This window comes from Hyperolius riggenbachi, chromosome 3, assembly GCF_040937935.1.
Source record: "Hyperolius riggenbachi isolate aHypRig1 chromosome 3, aHypRig1.pri, whole genome shotgun sequence".
Lineage (NCBI taxonomy): Eukaryota > Metazoa > Chordata > Amphibia > Anura > Hyperoliidae > Hyperolius > Hyperolius riggenbachi.
In genome coordinates, this window is record NC_090648.1 from 431,099,591 (window position 1) to 431,123,207 (window position 23,617).

A 23,617-nucleotide genomic window follows, 5' to 3' on the forward strand; every position below is an offset into this window, starting at 1 on the left:
TGATGGACAGGGGGATTTGGTTCCCAAAGAGGGACTTTCCTTTCAAAGAAAAGGGACAGTTGGGAGCTATGCATTTGGTGCAGCACTATAAAACATGTTGCTAAAGCTTTAAAATGTTGGTGCCCATACCCACTTTTGGCGACACTTCTAATATGCCCATACCCGGAGTCACTGCCTAGTCAATAATGAGTAATCACACTAGCGCTGCATTACTCATGTGCATGTGCAATAGAACTTTCAGTCTCAAAAAAGCTGATTAACAGCTAGTTTCAGAGACGATCACAGTTGATCTATAAAATTGTGCTGCCCTACCCAGAAGATACCCCAGAAGCTGCAAAAAGGACTGTACCATTCTCCCTACTCTCAACATTGGTTGCCATGGAAATGGACTGCCCCATTATTTTAGTATTGCAGCAACACCTGAGCGACAGGAGGAGGTGGGACAGTGATGTGATCGGCTATTGCTTACTGCACTACTAAAAGGTGCAGTCCATTTCCATGGCAACCAATATTAAACATACAGAGAAAGGGACACTCCGTATGGAAAATGGTGCAGGCCTCTTCGCGGCTTCTGCCATTGCTTCTGGGGAAGGCAGCACAATTTTATAAGGCAACTGTGCATGTCGCTGAAACCAGCTATGGTAATCAGCTGTTTCAAAGCCTAAAAGTTGTATTGCGCATGTGCATGAATAACGCGGCGCTAGCGGGATAAAGGGTTATCGTTACATCATGATGTTTAGGGGATGCTGCCGATCTAGGGCATACCAATACCACAGGGGTCTGATTACTTACTTGTTTCTAGAACATTACAATCTTTAACAAATTATAAATTAAGTTTATATTCTGGGCCCAAAAAAACAAAAAAAAAAAAAAAAAAAATGAATCAGTTCTCTTTAATTCTGTTATTCTGCTACCTTTGCTGACCCTTGCCTGGCTGTAAGATCCATGCATAGGCCTGGCCAGCTCAGTGCACTAGTGCAGAGGACTAGCAGCCAACGGGAGGGAAATGAACAAGTATATCATAAGTCTGCTGAGTACAATATGAAGTGTTATCCATTACCTTCACCCTTGCGCAGCCAAACAACTTCATTCCAGCCCTGTAAATACTTTCAATTCCTCTTCGAGCCAGTTTTAATGAGTGATGTTGTGTGCCAGGGTGCTGGGGAGCGCCAGGGAAGCAGAGAAAGCAGCTGTAAGGTCCAGCTGGGGCACTGCGCTCCACCTCGGCAGGAGGCCATGATGTGACCGCACTCCACATTGTTCTGTGACTCACAACCTCCGCTTGGCATTACCTGCAAAAAGATTGTTTTTTCTAGGAGCAGTGGTCAAGACTGACCTTGTGTGCCCCCACTGGCATCGCAAGGAGGAGGAACTGATCACAACTGCTCAATGAGTGATTAAACACTAGAGTTATTCTGAAATGCCTTTTTTCTCCAATCATGGGTTCATACTTTACAAAGCAGACACAAGTAGACCTTTTGAGGAAAGATTAGAAACCAGTCAACTATGCCAAAGGAGGGGTGGGATGTGAGCTTATAGACAAAGTTCAGGTTGAAACAAAACATGGGATATAAAATGTATCTGTTGTTGTCAACATTGTTAAGACCCAAGCTAACCCTAACCCTAAGCTAACTACAGTAAATAGATAAAACAGAGGAAACGTAGAGTACTGAATACCATCTAATAGGATTAATGAGCTTTCTATTGCAATTCATCTCTCCCCTCTGAAGTGATGTATCAACAGGATTGCTTTGGTGGTTTACCTTGTTCAATTTTGGGTTAAGTTTGGGTTTAAAGAGAAGTTGAGCCGAAGCTCAGGTCAAAAAGAATATACTTAAAAAGAGGGAAGCCTCTGGATCCTATAGATGCTTCCTAGGTCCTCCTAGGTCCTCTTCGTTCCTGTCGCCACTCACCAGGACCGTCCAGAATATCTGGGCCACGCTGCTCTTCAAGCACGAGCACAGCCGTGCTGCACCTGGTGGCTCTGGCTTACTACGCAAGATCGTGCTTGAAGAGGAGCGTCATCAGATTTCCAACAAAGTTTAAGTGGTCAAACGGAAGCGACTTCCTTTTGACACTGTTAGAAACAATAGTATTTCTCATTGCTGCAGCTTTATCATGCAGATTTTCACTGAAGACAACCTTTAAAATACCCCCTTGTGAGAAAACGCGGAAAAGCCGCCAATACTCAAGGTGAGGCGGCTGACTCCGCGTTCAACATGGCAGCTGGCGCGCAGTCGGAGCGTGCAGAAACCGCTGCATGCTCTAACAATAGGACGGCGGATTCCGCGTCCAATGTAGCAAGTTGCTCGCATAGGCCTGCTCCTCTCAGTAATGCGGAATGCGGAGAAAACGCAGCACGCACTGGCAGCGGTGCGGCGGTTTCCGCATTCAACTCAGCAGAAACATTACAACACATGACTGGTGTGGCTGGGACTGATAGTCCACATTGGTTTAGGAGGACGCGCGCGCACAGAGAGGCTGGGCCTTTATGGCAGTCAGAAGAGGGTCAGCTGACCAAGCTGGTCAGCTGACAATTTCAGTAACTTCCATTGGTCCAGCACTTAGGGGAGGCGCTGGTGAGCGCTAGTGTATATATACTGGGTGCTGGTCATTCATCTGGTGTCTGCCGTTGCGATCACTACGTAGTAGCACTTAGACCTTGTCTGTATCTGTGTTTATTAGTCAGTTTCGCAGGTGTTGATGATCACGGAGCTCACACCTTAGCCTAGGAATTCTGTTATTATCTGTATTGTTATCTAGACCAGTTTCCAAGGTGTTGACGGCCACGGAACTCACACCTTAGTCTAGGAATTCTGTACCATCTGTATTATTTGTATTATCTAGTCTAGTTGCCGGAGTGTGAGAATCTTGGAGCTCACACTCAAGTCTAGGCATTGTTGATTACCTGTTATGACTTTCTGCATTCCTGACCATTCTCCTGATCTCTGATTTTGTACCTTTGCCTTTCTGATTCTCTGTTGCCAATACTCTGCTTGTCTCTGGATTCTGTACTTGCCTACTGTCTAACGACCTGGCTTGTCCGACCTCGAGAACTCTCTCTCCTGTTAGGAGATAGTTCACAGATCTGTCAGTGACGCTTCTCCTTGGTGTCACTCACGTTCTGTCCTTACCACTATCTCAGCCTGGCTCCGGCCCTTGGGGAGCATCAGGCCTGTGGAAGGAAGCTAATCCATAACAGTTATCCCTACTGTCTAGCACCCATCCCACGGGTGCTTTCCTCAAAGTATTACTGTTGCACCAAACACTCATCTCTCAGGTGTCCAGAGGTTAGAAGATATATCTCATTATCTGTGATACTGCAGATCATCAATAATCGGGTATATTCTGCATTCTCGTGATACTGCAGATCACCGGTAATCAGACCCTCTCTGTGTTACACCGATCGTTACACCCCTGAACCAGGGACAAAAAAATAAATAAATAAAAAATGAATGAATGAAGCACATGGTGGACTAGATTACCTTTGCCTGAGGGGGCTCGTTGTCCTAGGGTCGGCACGTTATTGGGTCTTAATTCAAGACCTACAAACCTTTGGGGGTTGGGACTGTTAGATGAATGGAGCTATGTAGGAAGGTGAAAACTTTTCTGGGTGAATATCAGATGAATATCAGAAGGAATAACTGCCAAATTACAGAATTGACCATTTCAGATGACCCTGCATTCTTTCTTCTTCATTGTAACAAGAGGCCAATTAAAAAAATATAAAAACTCCCTGATGAGACATCATAACTAAACATTGGAAGTCTTCTCAGGCTCCCATCGTACATGAATGTGTTAGGTCAGTGATGGCTAACCTTGGCAATCCAGCGGTGACAAAAAATCAAATCCCATCATGCCTCTGCCTTCCCAGAGTTATGCTTAGAGCTGTCATGGTATTGCAATGCCTCATGGAACTTGTAGTTCCACCACAGCTGGAGTGCCAAGGTTAGCCATCACTGGGTTAGTGATGGGGAATTATTAGAGGAGATACTGAGGATGGAGGAACGTACTATTAATATTTGTGACAATTATAAAAGGCAGGATGAGAGATGGTGTCCTGGTCAAGAATTTAAATGTTCAAGGAATTTTTTTCAGACAATAGAGGAGAGTTTGGGGTCGGCATCCTCTCGTTCTGAAAACACCCCCTGAGGTTTGGTGATGGAAAGAAAAAAGGTTCAGTGACTACACTGGAGCAGAAGATAGGTAAGGAGGAAGGAGGAGTAGCCTGTTGAGTGGAGGGTGCCGAGTTGGTAAAAGGGGGGGGGGGGGGGTGTATATTTCAAATATAATAAGTCTTGGCTGTTGCTTATATGGGGGGGTAATTAGAGGGCAATTTCGACTTTGGGGAGAAAGAAAGGAGCATGGGTGTAGCATGGGGCGCCCAGAGGCTTTGTGGGCCCCTCCTCCTCCCTCTCCCCAACCAAAAGTGCAGCCAATTAGCAAAAACACCCTCCTTTTCGATCACAAAAACCATGTGTAGGAGCGAGTGTAATTATTTCATGCTTCCAGAGGCTGCTTCACAGCAGAACACTTTCTGCTGCTATTTGCCGACAATTAAAATAAATACAAATAAAATCGCAGTGAGAAATGGTAAGAGCAGTGAGAAATGGTTTGTCATTGGATGCAGGGCGATGAGAGGTTCATACAGTGTATTCTTCTATAACCACACTGGGGAGGGTATAAGAATGGTCAAATGCTTCTTTACACATCGAGCAGGGAGGAGCTGCAGTGCACTACAGCTGCAGTGGGAGGAGGTGGGCTTGGTCACGTGATCTGCCGTGTACTGGGGAGGAACCTCCCACTCCACTGGCAATAAGAAGCTACTGGATGCTGTCAGTCTGGAACTTTCAATATATTTGTTGGAAAAAGCATATTGTATGCAGTTAAATAAAATGGAAGTTGGAACAAGGAGTTTTGATGACTTTTCAAAGCATTTTATGAAAAGGCAATAGAGGTGTTTAAAAACATCTAAAGAAGATTTTCACAAAGCATAAAGGTATACCTGAAGTTAAATCAATTTCTATAATTAATTTTCAAAGAAAAACCTAATCTGAGGACAGGTCATGAATATATGTTGAATTTCCTGGGAGTCTAGAGTTTTCCTTTAAAGGCCAAGTATTGCGGGGAAAAAAAAACATTGAAATGCGTGAAATTACATAAATAAAAATTACATTTCTCCCAAAGTAAAATGTGTTATAAATTACTTTGAATTGACAGGTTTTGGACTGGCTCATCTCCTCATGGGGGATTCGCAGCGTTTTCTTTATTTTCAAAAGCACTTAATAAATAGCAGTTGCTCAGTCCAACAGCGAGAATAGTGTGCAAACAGGTAGTCTGCTGGAATCGTTGTCTAGATCCTTTCCAGGGAGTGCTTTTGTAAAACAAAGTAGAACAAATTAAATACTGAGAATTCCCCATAATGAAATGGACTAGTCAAAAACCTGTCAGATCCATCAGATTTCTACTAGCTACTGTAAGTGACAGCAAGATAGAAGAAAAGTAATTTATAGTTCATTTTACTCTGGAAAAAACATCTTTCTTATTTGTATGTGTTTACATGTATTTGACAATTTTCGTGAGTGGTCCTTTAAGAGCAAATTCATGGTGGTCACCTTTAGCATTCTTCCAGTGGCTGCCAGGGAACCGCTTTGGAACCGCTGGCCAAACGTGACACAACATGCTCAGGTAACACACCGCAAGTAAAATGCCAAAATACGAAGTGAGCACTTGAATCCATCCCTCTGTGCTGTGTATTCACGTAGCCCTCTGTGTGAGTCAGAAGCACTCCCCCATAGAACTCCCATTCCAACCTTCAGCTTTTATCATCTCACAGCAAATAGTCCAAATTAGCCTGCGGAAGAGGCACCCATCTTCTGTTATTAGCTAATGGGAACTGGTACATCAAGTGATTAATTAGAGTTGCATATCCCCGTGGTGCTAGGTGTTACCTGACTCATTCCTGTCAATATTTATCCTGCTAAACTGTTTTCATGTTCGCTTCATCTCAGCTGTGCCAAAGACAGAGCTTCCAGTGTGATTTCAGGGAGAGTAGAAAGGTTTTTGGTCAGTCTTACAGCTGTACAAAGTAATATTTTATATCGCCTTTGGTTACTTGTATCAGTTGAGCAATGTGTCTGCGGCAAGAGCGGTTTATTAAAATAACTTTGGGACAATTTGGTTTACTGTTTTTATTTTTTCAGGGAACTTTCTCGCTGTGGGTGTGCACATACAATTGCAATCGCTCGGGGACAGATTCACTTAAAGTATACCTGATCAGAGACAAAGCTACCCAAGGTAAGTACAGAGGTATGTTCATACTGGATCCACATACCTCTGTGCGTTGTCCGTTCCTCTCCACATTACTCCCTGGTCTCATAATTACACCTTTAATAATTCAACAAACTAAAAATTTTAGACAGGAAGAGGTAGGCTAGCCATGATGTTCCCGCCTACCTCCCTCACATTTCATCACCTCCTGGCAAGCCTGCCTCTTCCTGTTTGAAAATTTGTCACATCTTTCAAGGAGTGGTTACACTGACCGAGGGGAACAAGGAAAGAAACAGACAATTATCAGAGATATATGGATCCTTTGACTTTTAGCAACCCTCGTTACTGCCTGATCGAATACTGGATTACCCCAGTATTACGTGTTCCCCTCCTCCCCCCATAGAGACAGCCTAATGTGCCCCCAATATTAGGTAGGTCTCTTACACCTGTATAGATTTGCTGCAGCAGTGCAGCAAAGTGCTGCAAGACCGTAGATCAGGTACGTCTTTGTCAGCTGCCTGCACAGCCGCTCGCGGTCTGTTTCTGGGGTCTGGAACACAGAAGGAGGAGACAGTAGACAATCGGGGGCCTGGATACCATGGCAGAGGTTTAAGGGCAATCATCGGAGGGTCCATACGGCACCCTCACAACTCTGCGCCCACGGGCTGAGGCCTCTTGAGCCTCTGCTTCAGCCCAGCCCTAATTATAGGAGTTGTGTCTTATCCAAAAAGCTAATTAACTGTCTTCCACTTTAAGAAGGCAACCAAAGTGCTGCTTTCAGCAATCTTTTAAAGGGAACTTAAACTGAGAAGGAGATGGATTTTTCCTTTTAAAATAATATCAGCTGCCTGACTCTCCTGCTGATCCTGGTTCTCTAATACGTTCAGCCACAGCCCCTCAACAAGCATGCAGATCAGGTGCTCTGACTGAAGTCAGACTGGATTAGCTGCATGCTTTTTTTCAGGTCTGTGATACATACACTACTGCAGCCAAAGGGATCAGCAGGACTGCCAGGTAACTGGTATTGTTTAAAAAGAAACATTCATATCCCTCAGTTAAGGTTCCCTTTAAAAGCACATTAAAACCAGGAGAAATAACTGAATGATGAATTACAATAATTGTTAAACCAAGGCTGATAAAGCAGTGCTCCATTGTGTGTCAAATTAACGTGGACCTGAACTCTTGCACAGGACAGAAAGAAAACAGAGAAATCCATCCTGTATGTACTTAGAGAGTTTAGCCTGTCTAACTCCCCATCATCTTATATAGGGAAGACAATATGTGCAGACAAGCAGTTTACAACTGATGAGGCAGTGGGCACAGTTTCAGTATTTGAGCAGAGATCAGCATATACTAAGGCTTATTTATTATAATTATCGGCACAGAGACAGATCAGGAGACCACGGCACATCATGGGCTGTAGCACCGAGGAGTACATTATAGGCACAGAACAACAGCTTATACTCTACATACTTTGCATATGTGTATCAGCGCCAAGGAAACAAAGTGGCCGCTGCTGAGAGAAGAACAATGTCCAGAGTTCACAAACAGGTAAATTATATATGATCAGCGCAGAGTCCAAAAACAAAAGACGAGTCTTCAACAAAGAATAAAAGCAGGTAGATCTCCACCACATTAAATATTGGGTTCACGGCACAGCTCTGCAATCATGGATACCCAAAAAAGGAAAGAGGCTTACCAGCTGGTGACAACCCACATTATAAGGTTGTATCAACGCTTTGGTAGGACATTAGGAAGCAACAGTCTGGCTAGGATCCACCAATTCAGCATGATTCCTCTCACGAATGGATATCAGTAAACATCATAAAAAAAAAGAAACAAATGGCCGGTTTCGCTAACTAGCGTCATCAGGGGATTAAGGTTTAATCCCCTGATGACGGTAGTTTGCGAAACCGGTCGGGAAGGAGACAGGTGGCACCTTCATACTGTCCTTTACTGTTGACCCATACACGCGTGCAACTTTCTCGGGGTTCCCATTGCATGGGCCCCGTATGTAAGTTTTGTTTTTATGCTATTTTTAAGCTGTTTTTACTATGAAAACTCTATAGTTAACGGTTTACACTTAGAGTTGCCGTTTGTTTGTTTTTTATGATGTTTACTGATATCCATTCGTGAGAGGAATCATTGCTGAATTGGTGGATCCTGGACAGACTGTTGCTTCCTGATGTCCTACCAAAGCGTTGATACAACCTTATAATGTGGGTTGTCACCAGCTGGTAAGCCTCTTCCCTTTTTTGGGTATCCATGATTGCAGAGTTGTGCCGTGAACCCAATATTTATTGTGGTGGAGATTTACCTGCTTTTATTCTTTGTTGAAGATTCGTCTTTTGTTTTTGGACTCTGCGCTGATCATATATAATATTATACTCCACATACTGAGGTGGCATGCCCATATCTTAAATAGGGGTACAATGAATAATATATTATTGATGAGAACCATTTCAGTTTGTTTTATGCACAAATATAAGCAAACTAACACTTTAACCACCCTGGCGTACTGATAAGATCGCCAGGGCGGCTGCGGGAGGGTTTTTTTTAAATAAAAAAAAAACTATTCCATGCAGCCAACTGAAAGTTGGCTGCATGAAAGCCCACTAGAGGGCGCTCCGGATGCGTTCTTCTGATCGCCTCCGGCGGCCAGAAGTAACACGGAAGGCCGCAATGAGCGGCCTTCCGTGTTTCGCTTACCTCGTCGCCATGGCGACGAGCGGAGTGACGTCATGGACGTCAGCCGACGTCCTGACGTCAGCCGCCTCCGATCCAGCCCTTAGCGCTGGCCGGAACTGTTTGTTCTGGCTACGCTGGGCTCGGGCGGCTGGGGGGACCATCAGGTAGCACACGCGGCTGGCAAAGTGCCGGCTGCGTGTGCTGCTTTTTATTTCATTAAAATCGGCCCAGCAGGGCCTGAGCGGCAGCCTCCGGCGGTGTTGGACGAGCTGAGCTCGTCCAGACCGCTCAGGTGGTTAAGGGATGTGCTAAGATTAATCCTTAAAAAGTCTCATAAAAAACTCAAACTTACATTGCTGTTCTAAAACAAACACAGCAAACAAAAAAACAAAACAAAAAATAAACAATAGAAAACGGTATCATACAGGTATAATGTCACTGGAGGTGGGAGACATAGTTACGCTTCACTAAAGCTAACTAAAAACATTGCCAGTTGCTGGACAGATTACAGTGGTGTGAAAAACTATTTGCCCCCTTCCTGATTTCTTATTCTTTTGCATGTTTGTCACACTTAAATGTTTCTGCTCATCAAAAACCGTTAACTATTAGTCAAAGATAACATAATTGAACACAAAATGCAGTTGTAAATGATGGTTTTTATTATTTAGTGAGAAAAATAACTCAAAACCTACATGGCCCTGTGTGAAAAAGAAATTGCCCCCTGAACCTAATAACTGGTTGGGCCACCCTTAGCAGCAATAACTGCAATCAAGCGTTTGCGATAACTTGCAACAAGTCTTTTACAGCACTCTGGGGGAATTTTGGCCCACTCATCTTTGCAGAATTGTTGTAATTCAGCTTTATTTGAGGGTTTTCTAGCATGAACCGTCTTTTTACGGTCATGCCACAACATCTCAATAGGATTCAGGTCAGGACTTTGACTAGGCCACTGCAAAGTCTTCATTTTGTTTTTCTTCAGCCATTCAGAGGTGGATTTGCTGGTGTGTTTTGGGTCATTGTCCTGCTGCAGCACCCAAGATCGCGTCAGCTTGAGTTGACGAACAGATGGCCAGACATTCTCCTTCAGGATTTTTTGGTAGACAGTAGAATTCATGGTTCCATCTATCACAGCAAGCCTTCCAGGTCCTGAAGCAGCAAAACAACCCCAGACCACCACACTACCACCACCATATTTTACTGTTGGTATGATGTTCTTTTGCTGAAATGCTGTGTTACTTCTACGCCAGATGTAACAGGACACGCACCTTCCAAAAAGTTCAACTTTTGTCTCGTCGGTCCACAAGGTATTTTCCCAAAAGTCTTGCCAATCATTGAGATGTTTTTTTTAGCAAAATTGAGACGAGCCTTAATGTTCTTTTTGCTTAAAAGTGGTTTGCGCCTTGGATATCTGCCATGCAGACCGTTTTTGCCCAGTCTCTTTCTTATGGTGGAGTCATGAACAATGACCTTAATTGAGGCAAGTGAGGCCTGCAGTTCTTTAGATGTTGTCCTGGGGTCTTTTGTGGCCTCTCGGATGAGTTTTCTCTGCGCTCTTGGGGTAATTTTGGTCGGCCAACCACTCCTGGGAAGGTTCATCACTGTTCCATGTTTTTGCCATTTGTAGATAATAGCTCTCACTGTGGTTCGCTGGAGTCCCAAAGCTTTAGAAATGGCTTTATAACCTTTACCAGACTGATAGATCTCAATTACAGTACTTTGTTCTCATTTGTTCCTGAATTTCTTTGGATCTTGGCATGATGTCTAGCTTTTGAGGTGCTTTTGGTCTACTTATCTGTGTCAGATAGCTCCTATTTAAGTGATTTCTTGATTGAAACAGGTGTGGCAGTAATCAGGCCTGGGGGTGACTACAGAAATTGAACTCAGGTGTGATAAAACACAGTTAAGTTATTTTTTAACAAGGGGGGGCAATCACTTTTTCACACAGGGCCATGTAGATTTGGAGGTTTTTTTTTCTCACTAAATAATAAAAAACATCATTTAAAACTGCATTTTGTGTTCAATTATGTTATCTTTGACTAATAGTTAACGGTTTTTGATGAGCAGAAACATTTAAGTGTGACAAACATGCAAAAGAATAAGAAATCAGGAAGGGGGCAAATAGTTTTTCACACCACTGTATAAGATTGTCTTGTATATGTTGGTGCTTTATAAATCAAATAATAATAATTGTTTACACAGCTTAATATAGCTCAAGTTACTCTGACAATTTGGGGTTGGGCAATCTTATCAATTAGCTTCTGAATGAAGTGGAAATTTGCATTTTTAACCCTTCTAGTAACTTGTAAACCAGTCATATTTTGTTCCTATTAGCATTATGCTGTTTTTAATGATTCAGACCATAGATGAAATGTATTTGAGTTTCTTACCACTTTAAAAGTTTTAAAGTTGAACAAAGCTGGATATGAGTAAGGATGACCGATTTTGAAGGATTCTGAAGTTCCTTTATAATTGGTCAGCATACAGACAGCTTGACTGACTCATCTCGCTGACGTCCTCCTGAAACTGTACAACCAAGTCCAGGATGACGTGTTTTTTTTTTTTGCTGGTCCTTTAAGAATGTTTTTGTGTTCTCTGACTCTTTAGGCTATTTGGCAGGAAGTGCACTGCTATGTTGATGTGGGGTTGTTTATACAAATCTATTTTTTTTTTTTTTGGCAAATATTTCACATAGCTCCGCTGCCGTCCGTCATGTAGCAGTTATACTTGTTGGCTGCGTTTTATATCAGATAAATCTCTGCAGCTCCTGCGGCCGGGGCTGAGGGAAGTTGTTTTGGAAGGAAGTGGAGTGTCGCTGGGGACATCTCAGGTACAGCTGGTATAAATGGATATTAATTAATGGCGCAAATGTGTCACCTGTACATTTACAGCCCCCCAAAGAAAACATTCTAGTATTAGGTGGGCAGCAATGGGAAGAGTCCCCCATTGGCGTCTTGCAACACTGAAAGGCTACATAGATCAGATTAGCTTGTGTCTGTGCCTAGGCAGGGCTTTGTATGTGTGTGAAGTGTGAAGCCACATCATGATGACTACAGGGAAAAGGGGGGTGCCATCTTTGACCTAAACATGTATATGACCATAGGCGTCTGCAAAAAAATTCCCTGATGGGGGCGAGAAGGAGGAAGTTGCGCCAAAAAGGGGGGAGGGGGGAAGAGTCATGCTGAAAAATGTGTGGCCATGGACCAGGATGTGGGTGTGGTCACAGGCGGAGCCAAATTTACATGAACTTAGCAATGGTGGGACATTAGACTAGGACTATGGTAGGGATTAGATTGTGAGCGCCTCCGACACAGGTGACCCCCCCAGTTTAGGTAGTGACACGGGGACCCCGCCCCCCCCCCCCCCCCCGCCCCTTCCCTCCATGTTTAGAAACATCGGACCATCAGCATCAGACCTCCGATCAGCCTGAGAAGCGGGCGCATGGTACCCCTGTGGACACCACGCTACATATGCGAAAGTGACATATGACATCACTTACGCATATCAGTGCGGTGTCCGCGAGGTCCTAGCACCCACTACTCACTGGTTGATCGGAGGTCTGACGCTGGCTGCTGGCATAGTGCCTTTTACATGATAGGCAGTGGGGATGGCAGGGGGGAGAAGAGGAATGATGGCCAGGGGTGGTGGTTGCACCATTTTGCCCCTATGTGCGAACGCCCATGTATATGACACCCTCCTTTACCAAAATTATGCACTATGGGGTGGACGTCGGTGTCTGCACACTAACAACATAAAGGAGCAAATCTATAACTAACTGATACATTTTATTGTCTTCTGGAAATACACAAAACTGTTTAAAGATGCCTGGCAGTGTTGTGTGTGCGTGCGCGAGTGCCGCAATGCATGCAGGGAGATGTAGTTAATTGATGTGAGTACATCCCCTCCACACATAACTCTGCCAACCCCCCCCCCCCCCAACAAGTCATAGTATATATAAGTGCCCTCTAACCCCACCGTATAACCCCTTAGCTCCAATTAGGCAGAGCGGCAGAGATGCTACTGTGAGCAGCTTTGTCCAACACTTTAATCACCACTGGCCCCATCCTCTCCTGCTGCACCATGTATTTTGGATATTGCATGGGCCGCTCACCACTAGGGACATCATTTCTGAATCTAGACCCTTTGATCTACCCCGACACCTAGCTGTGCTATGTAATTAGGCTGGCGTGCGTAGAATGGAGCGAAGTTATAGCGCACGAGCTGGTGCAGCTCCCTCCCTGCTGATACTGCCACGCCCCCTCGCGAGGAGGCAGAGACCCCTCTGGTTCTTCCCTTTTCAGAACACAGCGTTCACCCAAGTCGCTAAATTTGATTGGAAAGAGTTAGGGTAAGAATATAACCATGGTGCTATAATGGCACCACTCAAAGGCTTCCAGTCCCTGGCTAAGCTACAGAGCTGAGAGCCCCTTGCATGGTTTACAGGGGCTATCCCCCAGCAGAATTTTACAAAATATTTTAGTATTCCCTAGGGGCTCGTGCACAGTACCACAGTGCTGTGCTTATTTCAGCAGTGCAGATTGGTGTGTGATGCTCACATCAGACAATGCATAGTCAGCACTATCTGGTGTGCACACTTATGCACTGCACAGCGGTATGCATTTCTGTGGGCAACGCAGCGCTGTCCCATTCAATGTAACTGAATAAGGGCAGAGCTGTATCGGAGAGCAGCACAGGTGCTGTATGTTTTTGTAAACTGCATTGTAGAGCTACGTGTAGGTCTACACAAGCCCTTAACTGTCTTTCATATCAGGTTTCAGACTAGATCCCTCATCCCTGGGCATAAGACTTGTCTGCTGAAATGCCTAATTCATAGCTGTAGCTGCAGTCTCTTGGTCTCTTATGGTGCTCTCACACAAGCACATTGCATTATAACGGACATTGTTTTGCTCACTCTCAGTGCTATTCAAAGTCCATGAGAAGTTCACACCTCACCAGTTGTGCCACAATGCAAAGGATTACAATACAGAACATGCAGTTTTATTGCTAGAAGCGCACATGTTGATGCGCACATTATTAGTTAATGAAGGTGCACATTGGTAGTTCTTTTTGCATTACATCGCATGTCAAAGCAAATGTTGCTTCTACTTGTGTTATGAGCACGTTATAAAGCAAACCAATGCAACGCTTCAGTGTTAACTAACCTTAAAGTGTACCTGTAAGAAGTGCCCCTGGGGGCTACTTACCTCGGGACGTGGAAGCCCCTGCTGAGTTAAGTACCCCCAGGTGCACTTTTTTCCTTACAGGTTTTCTTTAAGTCCAAGATTCAATGAAGCCTGATTGTTTGATATCCATGATATCCCATGAGTGCTATAGGCACACTAATAATTTCAGGTACTTTTTGAAGCTCTCTGGTAAGACGCCCCATTCGCACAGGGCACAGAATGAGTCCATATCGCCATATGAATGAGTGCCCATCACCATACCAGTGTTAGGCTCACTCCTATCGGAATTTCCGATCGGGGCATCATGGCAGTGACATGGTTAATGTTGAGTCCATGAAGCATTTCCTGACCTGAGCATTGTCTGGCTTGTCTGAACATTGGTGGTTATTATGAGTAATGTATATCATGATGATAGCACCACGGCCACCCAAGTGCAGACAGAGCAACGTATGGAGCTGATTCACTTAGAGAGCAGAAAGAGCGCAGCATGAATTCCATCCCTACCTGTATCATTCACACAGCGTGGAACATTCCTGCCCCCCATCACAGACAATTATAGGGCTTCTACTCCTCCTGACAGTTTCTGGCTTGAGAGGGACCAACTGGGTAGCTTCTGTAAGGCAAAGGCGAAAAACAAACAAATCATCAGTGATCAGTGAAGATGGGTGTTAAGTCAAAATGTTTTCGTGGAAACAAAACTTTTGATTTTAGCAAAACAGAAGTTCACCGGGGTTAGCATAAATTATTTCTTAAGCATTGAGGATGGCTTGCGTGATATTCTCCTTTACCACAGATCCAACATTCTCCTCGCTGGATTAGGTACAGGAGTGCTTTAAAAGTAGCTGAATAAAAAAAAAATTAAACCTTGTTTTGGTTTGTTTATATATCACTAAAGGCCATTATGCCCCATTTGTAACAAGTGCAGCCATCGTGCCCCCATGTAACAAGTGCAGCCATCGTGCCCCCATGTAACAAGTGCAGACATCATGCCCCCCATGTAACAAGTGCAGCCATCATGCCCCCCCGTGTAACAAGTGCAGACATCATGCCCCCCATGTAACAAGTGCAGACATCATGCCCCCCATGTAACAAGTGCAGACATCATGCCCCCCATGTAACAAGTGCAGACATCATGCCCCCCCATGTAACAAGTGCAGCCATCATGCCCCCCCGTGTAACAAGTGCAGCCATCATGCCCCCCCGTGTAACAAGTGCAGCCATCATGCCCCCCCGTGTAACAAGTGCAGCCATCATGCCCCCCGTGTAACAAGTGCAGCCATCATGCCCCCCGTGTAACAAGTGCAGCCATCATGCCCCCCCGTGTAACAAGTGCAGCCATCATGCCCCCCGTGTAACAAGTGCAGCCATCATGCCCCCCGTGTAACAAGTGCAGCCATCATGCTCCCCGTGTATCAAGTGCAGCCATCATGTCCCCCGTGTATCAAGTGCAGCCATCATGTCCCCCGTGTAACAAGTGCAGCCATCATGCCCCCCGTGTATCAAGTGCAGCCATCATGCCCCCCGTGTATCAAGTGCAGCCATCATGCCCCCCGTGTATCAAGTGCAGCCATCCTGCCCCCGTGCATCAAGTGCAGCCATCCTGCCCCCTGTGTATCAAGTCCAGCCATCATGCCCCCCGTGTATCAAGTGCAGCCATCCTGCCCCCCGTGAATCAAGTGCAGCCATCCTGCCCCCCGTGTATCAAGTGCAGCCATCATGCCCACCGTGTATCAAGTGCAGCCATCATGCCCCGCATGTATCAAGTGCAGCCATCAAGCCCCCCCATGTAACAAGTGCAGCCATCATGCCCCCCGTGTAACAAGTGCAGCCATCGTGCCCCCAGTGTAACAAGTGCAGCCATCGTGCCCCCCGTGTAACAAGTGCAGCCATCGTGCCCCCCCGTGTAACAAGTGCAGCCATCGTGCCCCCGTGTAACAAGTGCAGCCATCGTGCCCCCCGTGTAACAAGTGCAGCCATCGTGCCCCCGTGTAACAAGTGCAGCCATCGTGCCCCCGTGTAACAAGTGCAGCCATCGTGCCCCCCGTGTAACAAGGGCAGCCATCGTGCCCCCCGTGTAACAAGTGCAGCCATCGTGCCGCCCGTGTAACAGGTTCAGCCATCATGCCCCCCGTGTAACAGGTTCAGCCATCATGCCCCGTGTAATAAGTGCAGCCATCGTGCCCCCCGTGTAACAAGTGCAGCCAACGTGCCCCTCGTGTAACAAGCACAGCCATCATGTCCCCCGTGTAACAAGTACAGCCATCTTGTCCCCTGTGTAACAAGTTCATCCATTGTGCCCCCTCCATGTAACAAGTGCAGCCATTGTGTCCCCCATGTAACCAGCACAGCCATCATGTCCTCCGTGTGACAAGTGCAGCCATCATGCCCCCCATGTATCAAGCACAGCCATCATGCCCCCTATGTAACAAGTGTAGCCATCATGTCCCCCATGTAGCAGCCATCATGCCCCCCATATAACAAGTGCAGCCATCATGACCCCATGTAACAAGTGCAGCCATCATGACCCCCTTATAACAAAATGCAGCCATCATGCAACCTGTGTAACAAAAACAGCCATCATGTCCCCATGTAACAAATGCAGCCATCATGTCTCCCATGTAACAAGGGCACCTACCATGTCCCCCATGTAACAAATGCAGCCATCATGCCCCCCATGTAACAAATGCAGCCATTATGTCCCCATGTAACAAGTACAGCCATCATGGACCCTATGTAATAAGAATAGCTGTTATGCCCCATGTAACAAGTACAGCCATCATGGACCCTATGTAATAAGAATAGCTGTTATGCCCCCCACATAAGTGCAGCCATTATGTCACACATGTAACAAGTGTAGCCAACAAGTCCCCAATGCACAAATACAGCCATCACGGCCCCCATACAACAAGAAGCGATCATTTACCTATAGATCCGTTATGTCCCCAAAGATCAAGTGCAGTCAAAATATCTTTGACATACTGCAGGGTATCATGGCTGAACTTAATATATATAGTGTGGCCATAATGCCTCCTGTATATGCAGCCATAACCCTCAAGGTATACCTAGTGTTGTTCTTTTACAAAGTGTATTATTACACACTGCGCCTAATGTAGTAATAATGTGCCTAGTGCAGTGTTCTCCCCAAAAAATTTTTTCCAGCCGGGTGTCATGAAAAAAAAAAAAAAAAGTAGCCGTGTGGGGTGAATGCAGGGCTGGCACAACTCTGCTTACAGCATAGGAAGAGCATGAGGAGGTGAGCCGATGACAGCCGGGTGCTCAGCAAAATTACCCGGGTGGAGCGCCCGGCTAAAAGAGCCTGGGGAGAACACTGTAGTGTATATAAAGTATATACTTGACCAGCAGAGATAGATGGACACGAGACATGAAAGTTTTGTAGAGTGCCTGCTAATGGAACCAAGTATGTATACTGGATTGTCTACAGTTCCCTGCTGACCTGTGAGCTTTGAGGACACTGAATAATGGCCCCAGTTGGGTCTTCTTCTGAGCCAGAGGCCTAGTTGCAGTTACAGCACCTGACTTGAGGGCCCCTGGGAGTTTTGGGCCCTTGGGAAATTAAACCAGTTAGCTCTCCCTGTTCTGACAACTGTTCAGTGAACTGTTACAGCAGATGTCCCAAATGAGACCAGAAATAGATCCATCTTTTAGTGAAAATATTATGGTAAAAAGGACTCGCCCCCACCATGCCTCGGGGTAATCAGACCATGAGGAATTCACGTGCAAGAGGCAAGTTTTCATGCATCTGAAGTTTCCTACAGTAGTGACCATCTGCCACAAAACTGTTCCAGAACAAAGAATTGTTGTTTTTTATATAATCAATGCCATAATTTTGAGGTGCACATAAAGTTGAAGAACTTCTACGAAAAGCAACCCTGAAGCAAACCCTGTTAATATGCACAGCCACAGATCATACGATATGATGAAAGCCAACATCATCAGAGGATATCTGCAGTGAAAACTTCATGGATACATTTTCAGCAGCAAATGGAGCAGACCCAGAATCGGAGATTCAAATGCAAAAACCTTTATTAATGCACGCACCTAAATACATGGACAAGCCTATTTGGATAATCCAGTTTAAAGTGACTTAAAACAACTAACTGTTGTATTAATAGCTGATCTTCCAGTTGTAAACAGCCAAGCCACTCTAACATGAAGACCCGGCAGGAATCAGCATGGGACATTGTGGAGGATTTTGGGTAGCTGGAGTTGGAGGTTTCATAAACTGAGGGATCGGAGTATGATGATTTTTGTAACAACTTCACAGCCCTGGATAAATTTCAGCCTAAAAGCTGAACATTCTTACTGCGTAGGCTTCTCCCATCTCCACATTTCACCTAATTACAGGGTTTCGCCAAGGTGTGTGATAAATTTCAGCAGCCCCAGAGGTTGAAGGAGAGGTAATAAAGCAATACCGAAACTAAAAGCTGAGCATTCTTTTTGGTCAATGGTACCGTCCATCATGTTAAAAGACCAACACAAAAGGCTCGATTCACAAAGCGGTGCTAACCCAGTTAGAGACTTTAGGCGTGATAACCATTGCACCACGCTGGTGAAAAGCCAGTTTAGGCGTGATAAGTTTAGGTGTGATAAGTTTAGGTGTGATAAGTTTAGGCATGCTAAGTTTAGATAAGTGTAGATAGCGTGCAAAGTCCCGCACGCAAAGCAGCACCATTAAACTCTATGCAAAGTGCACCAGACTTTGCTAGCGCAAAACTTTTGATAAGCTGTGCACTGCGGTGCTAACGCAGTTGGTGCTTAAAGAGAACCTGTACTGAGTAAAAATATTTAAAATAAACACGAGGTAACTTCAAATGAACATTACATAGTTACCTTGCCGTCAGTTCCTCTCTGAAGCTCACCATTTTTTTCTGACAATAATCCCTTCGAGTTCTGACAATATTTTGTCAGATCTGAAATATATCAGTTGCTGTCAGTTATAGCTGAGAGGAAAACTGATGTACCAGGTAAATGTCCATGTTTCCCTATGGCTCAAGTGGGCGATGTTACAGTTTAACTGTGTGCTGACCAGGAAGCCGTTATGGGTAATGGCCATTTTCAAAATGGAGGACGGAAAATCCCCTTGATCACAGTGAACAAACAAGACGCGGGACAGGAGAAAGACACTGAGGAGTAGACTACATGGAAGGTAAGTATGACTTGTGTATGCTTATTTTGACTTTTAATTTTCAGTTCAGGTTTTCTTTAAACTTACCATGCCTAAACTGAGTTTAGGCGTGATAAAGGGCTTTTCACCAGCGTGCTAACTGTTAGCACTGCTTTGTGAATCAGGCCCAAAGGCTTGAAAAGTCATGTGCTGCTCCCTTCTCCCCTCTCCATGATACAGAACAATCTGCTCCATCCGGAGCATAGCAGCATGTCTATACAACGCTCATACAAAACTTCAAATGTGTAAGTATCTTAAAGGACCCCTATAGCAACAATTGTAAAGTATAAAATGCATGTAAACACATACAAATAAGAAGTACATTTCTTCCAGAGTAAAATGAGCCATAAACCTCTTTTCTTCTATGTTGCTGTCACTTTCAGTCAGTAGTAGAAATCTAAGGGCTGGTTCAGACGGACGCTTGCAGAGCGTTTACAGCCAGCGTTCAGGGCTTGGTGTTAAACGCTCCCATTCAAGTGAATGGGAGCGTTTGTACCAAGCTTTCAAGCGCGTTTACACAAACGCGGCGTTTGTGTCCCGATTTTCCCTGGCGTTCAAGGAGCCCCTGGAAGCTACATGTAGCTTCCAGGGGAGGTTAACCGCGACGGCTAATGTCCCCCTAGGGGAAGAAAAAACGCGACCGCATCCAAACGCACACGAACGCTGCTGAACGCGACGCCAGCAAACGCAACGCCTCCAAACGTCCGTCTGAACCAGCCCTAACAGAACCAACAGGTTTTGGATTAGCCCATCTCCTCATGGGGGATTCTTAAGGTGGGTACACACATCAGATAAAAGTCTTTGAAAAATGAAAGATCACAAACCAATTTTACCCCCTTCCATGTAGTATGAGAGCCATACTCTACAGTCTATTCTATTGAGCTGAACTCCCCATCAGATAAAAAATCTTTGCAAGATGCTGCACACAAAGATGCGGTACACATTTAAAAGATCAGTATCTGCAGGAACGGATCTTTTGTAGGAACTGATACAGTTTGCAGATACTGATCTTTTGCATGTGTACATCATCTTTGTGTGCAGTATCTTGCAAATATTTTTATCTGATGGGGAGTTCAGCTCAATAGAATAGACTGTGTAGAGTATGGCTCTCATACTACATGGAAGGGGGTAAAATTGGTCTGTGATCTTTCATTTTCCAAAGACTTTTATCTGATGTGTGTACCCACCTTCAGGGTTTTCTTTATTTTCAAAAGCACTTTATGAATGGCAATTGCTCCATCCAACTGCTAAAAATTGTGCAGCGAGCAGGGAGGCTGGCCAGCACCTTTGTATAAATCATTTTCAAGGGGTGTCTTTATTAAAAAAAAAAAAAATTATGTTCCTATTATCCATGCCCCACCCCATAATCTGGCAATATGGCTGTTCCAATCACCCCTGCCCCCACCTCATAATCTGGCAATATGGCTGTGCCTATCATACCTGCCCACACCTCATAATCTGGCAATATGGCTGTGCCTATCATACCTGCCCCATGCCATAATCTAGCAATACAGCTGTTCCTTTCATACCTGTACTTGCCCCCACCCCATAATCTGGCAATACGGCTGTGCCTATCATATCTGCCCCATGCCATAATCTAGCAATACAGCTGTTCCGATCACCCCTGCCCCCACCTCATAATCTGGCAATATGGCTGTGCCTATCATACCTGCCCCATGCCATAATCTAGCAATACGGCTGTTCCTTTCATACCTGTTCTTGCCCCCACCCCATAATCTGGCAATATGGCTTTTCCTATCATCCCTGCTCCCACCCCATAATCTAGCAATACGGCTGTTCCGATCACCCCTGCCCCCATCCCATAATCTGTCATACGGCTGTTCCATTCATCTCTGCTCCCACCCCATAATGTAACAATACGGCTGTTCCTATCATACCTGCCCCATGCCATAATCTAGCAATACGGCTGTTCCTTTCATACCTGTTCTTGCCCCCACCCCATAATCTGGCAATACGGCTGTTCCAATCACCCCTGCCCCCACCTCATAATCTGGCAATATGGCTGTGCCTATCATACCTGCCCCCACCTCATAATCTGGCAATATGGCTGTGCCTATCATACCTGCCCCATGCCATAATCTAGCAATACAGCTGTTCCTTTCATACCTGTACTTGCCCCCACCCCATAATCTGGCAATATGGCTTTTCCTATCATCCCTGCTCCCACCCCATAATCTAGCAATACAGCTGTTCCGATCACCCCTGCCCCCATCCCATAATCTGTCATACGGCTGTTCCATTCATCTCTGCTCCCACCCCATAATGTAACAATACGGCTGTTCCTATCATACCTGCCCCAACCCCATAACCTGGCAATACGGCTGTTTCGATTGTCATAGACCGCACAGGCCGGTCCTTGATCGGGTCAATCGCTCAGAGTCAGAAACTCGGTCTCGCTGTTGCTTTGCACATAGGTGCCCATGTGCCCAGGATTCACAAACTATGAACTGACTAGCCGAGAGGAGCGTCCTGACTCCAAGGGATTCACCCCACACGTACAATTCAAAGACTTGCCACCACATGTGAGTCAGCACATGGCACACTGCGAACACTGTACGTTAACCCTTAGCTGTATGCAGGGATCGGCGCCAGATCTGTCTATCTGTGCCCGATTCAAGCATACGGGTTGTAAATAGAAGATACTCTAGAACACAAGGTAAGGTTTTTGGAGGAGTAAGTACGATCGTGTATGTTCAGGAACAGGTCATAACCGCTAAACAATTTTTAAACGTTTTAATAACAAAAATGCATTACACACATTTACATACACTAATTAACATATACACGCAAAGATAAAATAAAAGGGAATAATTGTGGAAGGTTTACTTAGCCGAAATGCAGTCTGTGTGGGAATATTTCCTTCTGGAAAAACAAAATGCAAAGTCCTTGGTTTCAGAATCATAGGCCTTTAGGTATATTTTTTAATCCAAGCAGATGTTCAGCGCTGGGTCCCTGGATCGAATCCCAGCCAGGGCACTATCTGCAAAGAGTTTGTATGTTCTCTCCGTGTCTGCGTGGGTTTCCTCCGGGCACTCCGGTTTCCTCCCACATTCCAAAAACATACGGATAAGTTAATTGACTCCCCCTAAAATTGGCCCTAGACTACAGTACTTACACTACATAATATAGACATATGGCAATGGTAGGGATTAGATTGTGAGCTCCTTTGAGGGACAGTTAGTGACAAGATATATATATACACATTGTACAGAGCTGCATAATATGTTGGCGCTATATACATACTAAATAATAATAATAATAATAATAATGTTACAGTTTCAAGATGGCTGCTAACCACATGGTCCCCTGGTTAGCAGCAGCAGGCTCTCGTGAAGATGGGATTTGGAGGACTGAAGTCCGCCTGCTGGCAATGTGCTTTGATGAAACTGGTTTGGGGTTGTGGCAATGCCTGCCCCCTCTGAATTACTCACCAATGACAGTCCACCTCCTCCTAGGAGGATTTTGAGCTTAAATTGTAAAACCCTGTAACTCAAACTATACATGTCATATGTAGGTGGATAGCAGATTCATACTTGTCAGAAAATACCGATTAATATGACATCTTTACATAGCAAGGAAATGAGCAGCGCTACTTAAAAACAGACTAGTGCCTACCTGCAAAAGAGTGCAAGCCCCACTTGTGGGGTCGAATACACACCGAGCATACACATGACCTGTCTACCACTAGAGGAGGATGTTGGTTTCCATTAACAGCTTGCATACAACCTATTAAGTACTCGTCCCTCCCACTGCGAAGAAGTCAATCCTCCATGGGAGGGGCCTAACACTAACTAAATCCTAACCTATGTATATGCATAGCCTGGGTGCGGCTAATCAAATAAAATCGAAAATTGAAAATTGCGCAAAAGGTGGATCAGCGCAACACCAGGCCGCCTCCGAATGGCCTCCATCAGAGATGCGCTGAGCCCCCCCCCCCCCCCAGGAACTACAAACGCACCTTGAACCCAAACAGAAGCTCTGCATATACACCAAAAGCATGGCTGTTAAGTGGGATCAGCTGACCAAAAACGAATTACATTAGTACATAGCAAGGAAATGAGCAGCGCTACTTAAAAACAGACTAGTGCCTACCTGCAAAAGAGTGCAAGCCCCACTTGTGGGGTCGAATACACACCGAGGCTATTATTAGCCGCACCCAGGCTATGTATATACATAGGTTAGGATTTAGTTAGTGTTAGGCCCCTCCCATGGAGGATTGACTTCTTCGCAGTGGGAGGGACGAGTACTTAATAGGTTGCATGCAAGCTGTTAA

General features: G+C 45.1%; 1 protein-coding gene and 1 long non-coding RNA gene across 6 annotated transcripts in view; one reads left to right on the plus strand and one right to left on the minus strand.

Moving 5' to 3' along the window:
* The window catches only part of LOC137564165 (uncharacterized), a 707,039-nt gene that overhangs the window by 672,605 nt on the left and 10,817 nt on the right, over nt 1–23,617 (minus strand). For all 3 annotated transcript variants that reach the window (XR_011030540.1, XR_011030539.1, XR_011030541.1), the window contains exon 2: nt 14,643–14,751. This is a non-coding gene — a long non-coding RNA (uncharacterized lncRNA). The remainder of the gene's footprint in view (nt 1–14,642; nt 14,752–23,617) is intronic.
* PTHLH (parathyroid hormone like hormone) overlaps nt 417–23,617 on the plus strand; it is a 111,104-nt gene continuing 87,903 nt past the window's right edge. For 2 of the 3 annotated variants that reach the window (XM_068277637.1, XM_068277638.1), the window contains exons 1-3: nt 417–483; nt 4,099–4,206; nt 6,204–6,297. The gene's annotated coding sequence lies outside the window, so the exon portion shown is untranslated. The remainder of the gene's footprint in view (nt 484–4,098; nt 4,207–6,203; nt 6,298–23,617) is intronic. The other variant, XM_068277640.1, reaches the window with a different exon arrangement.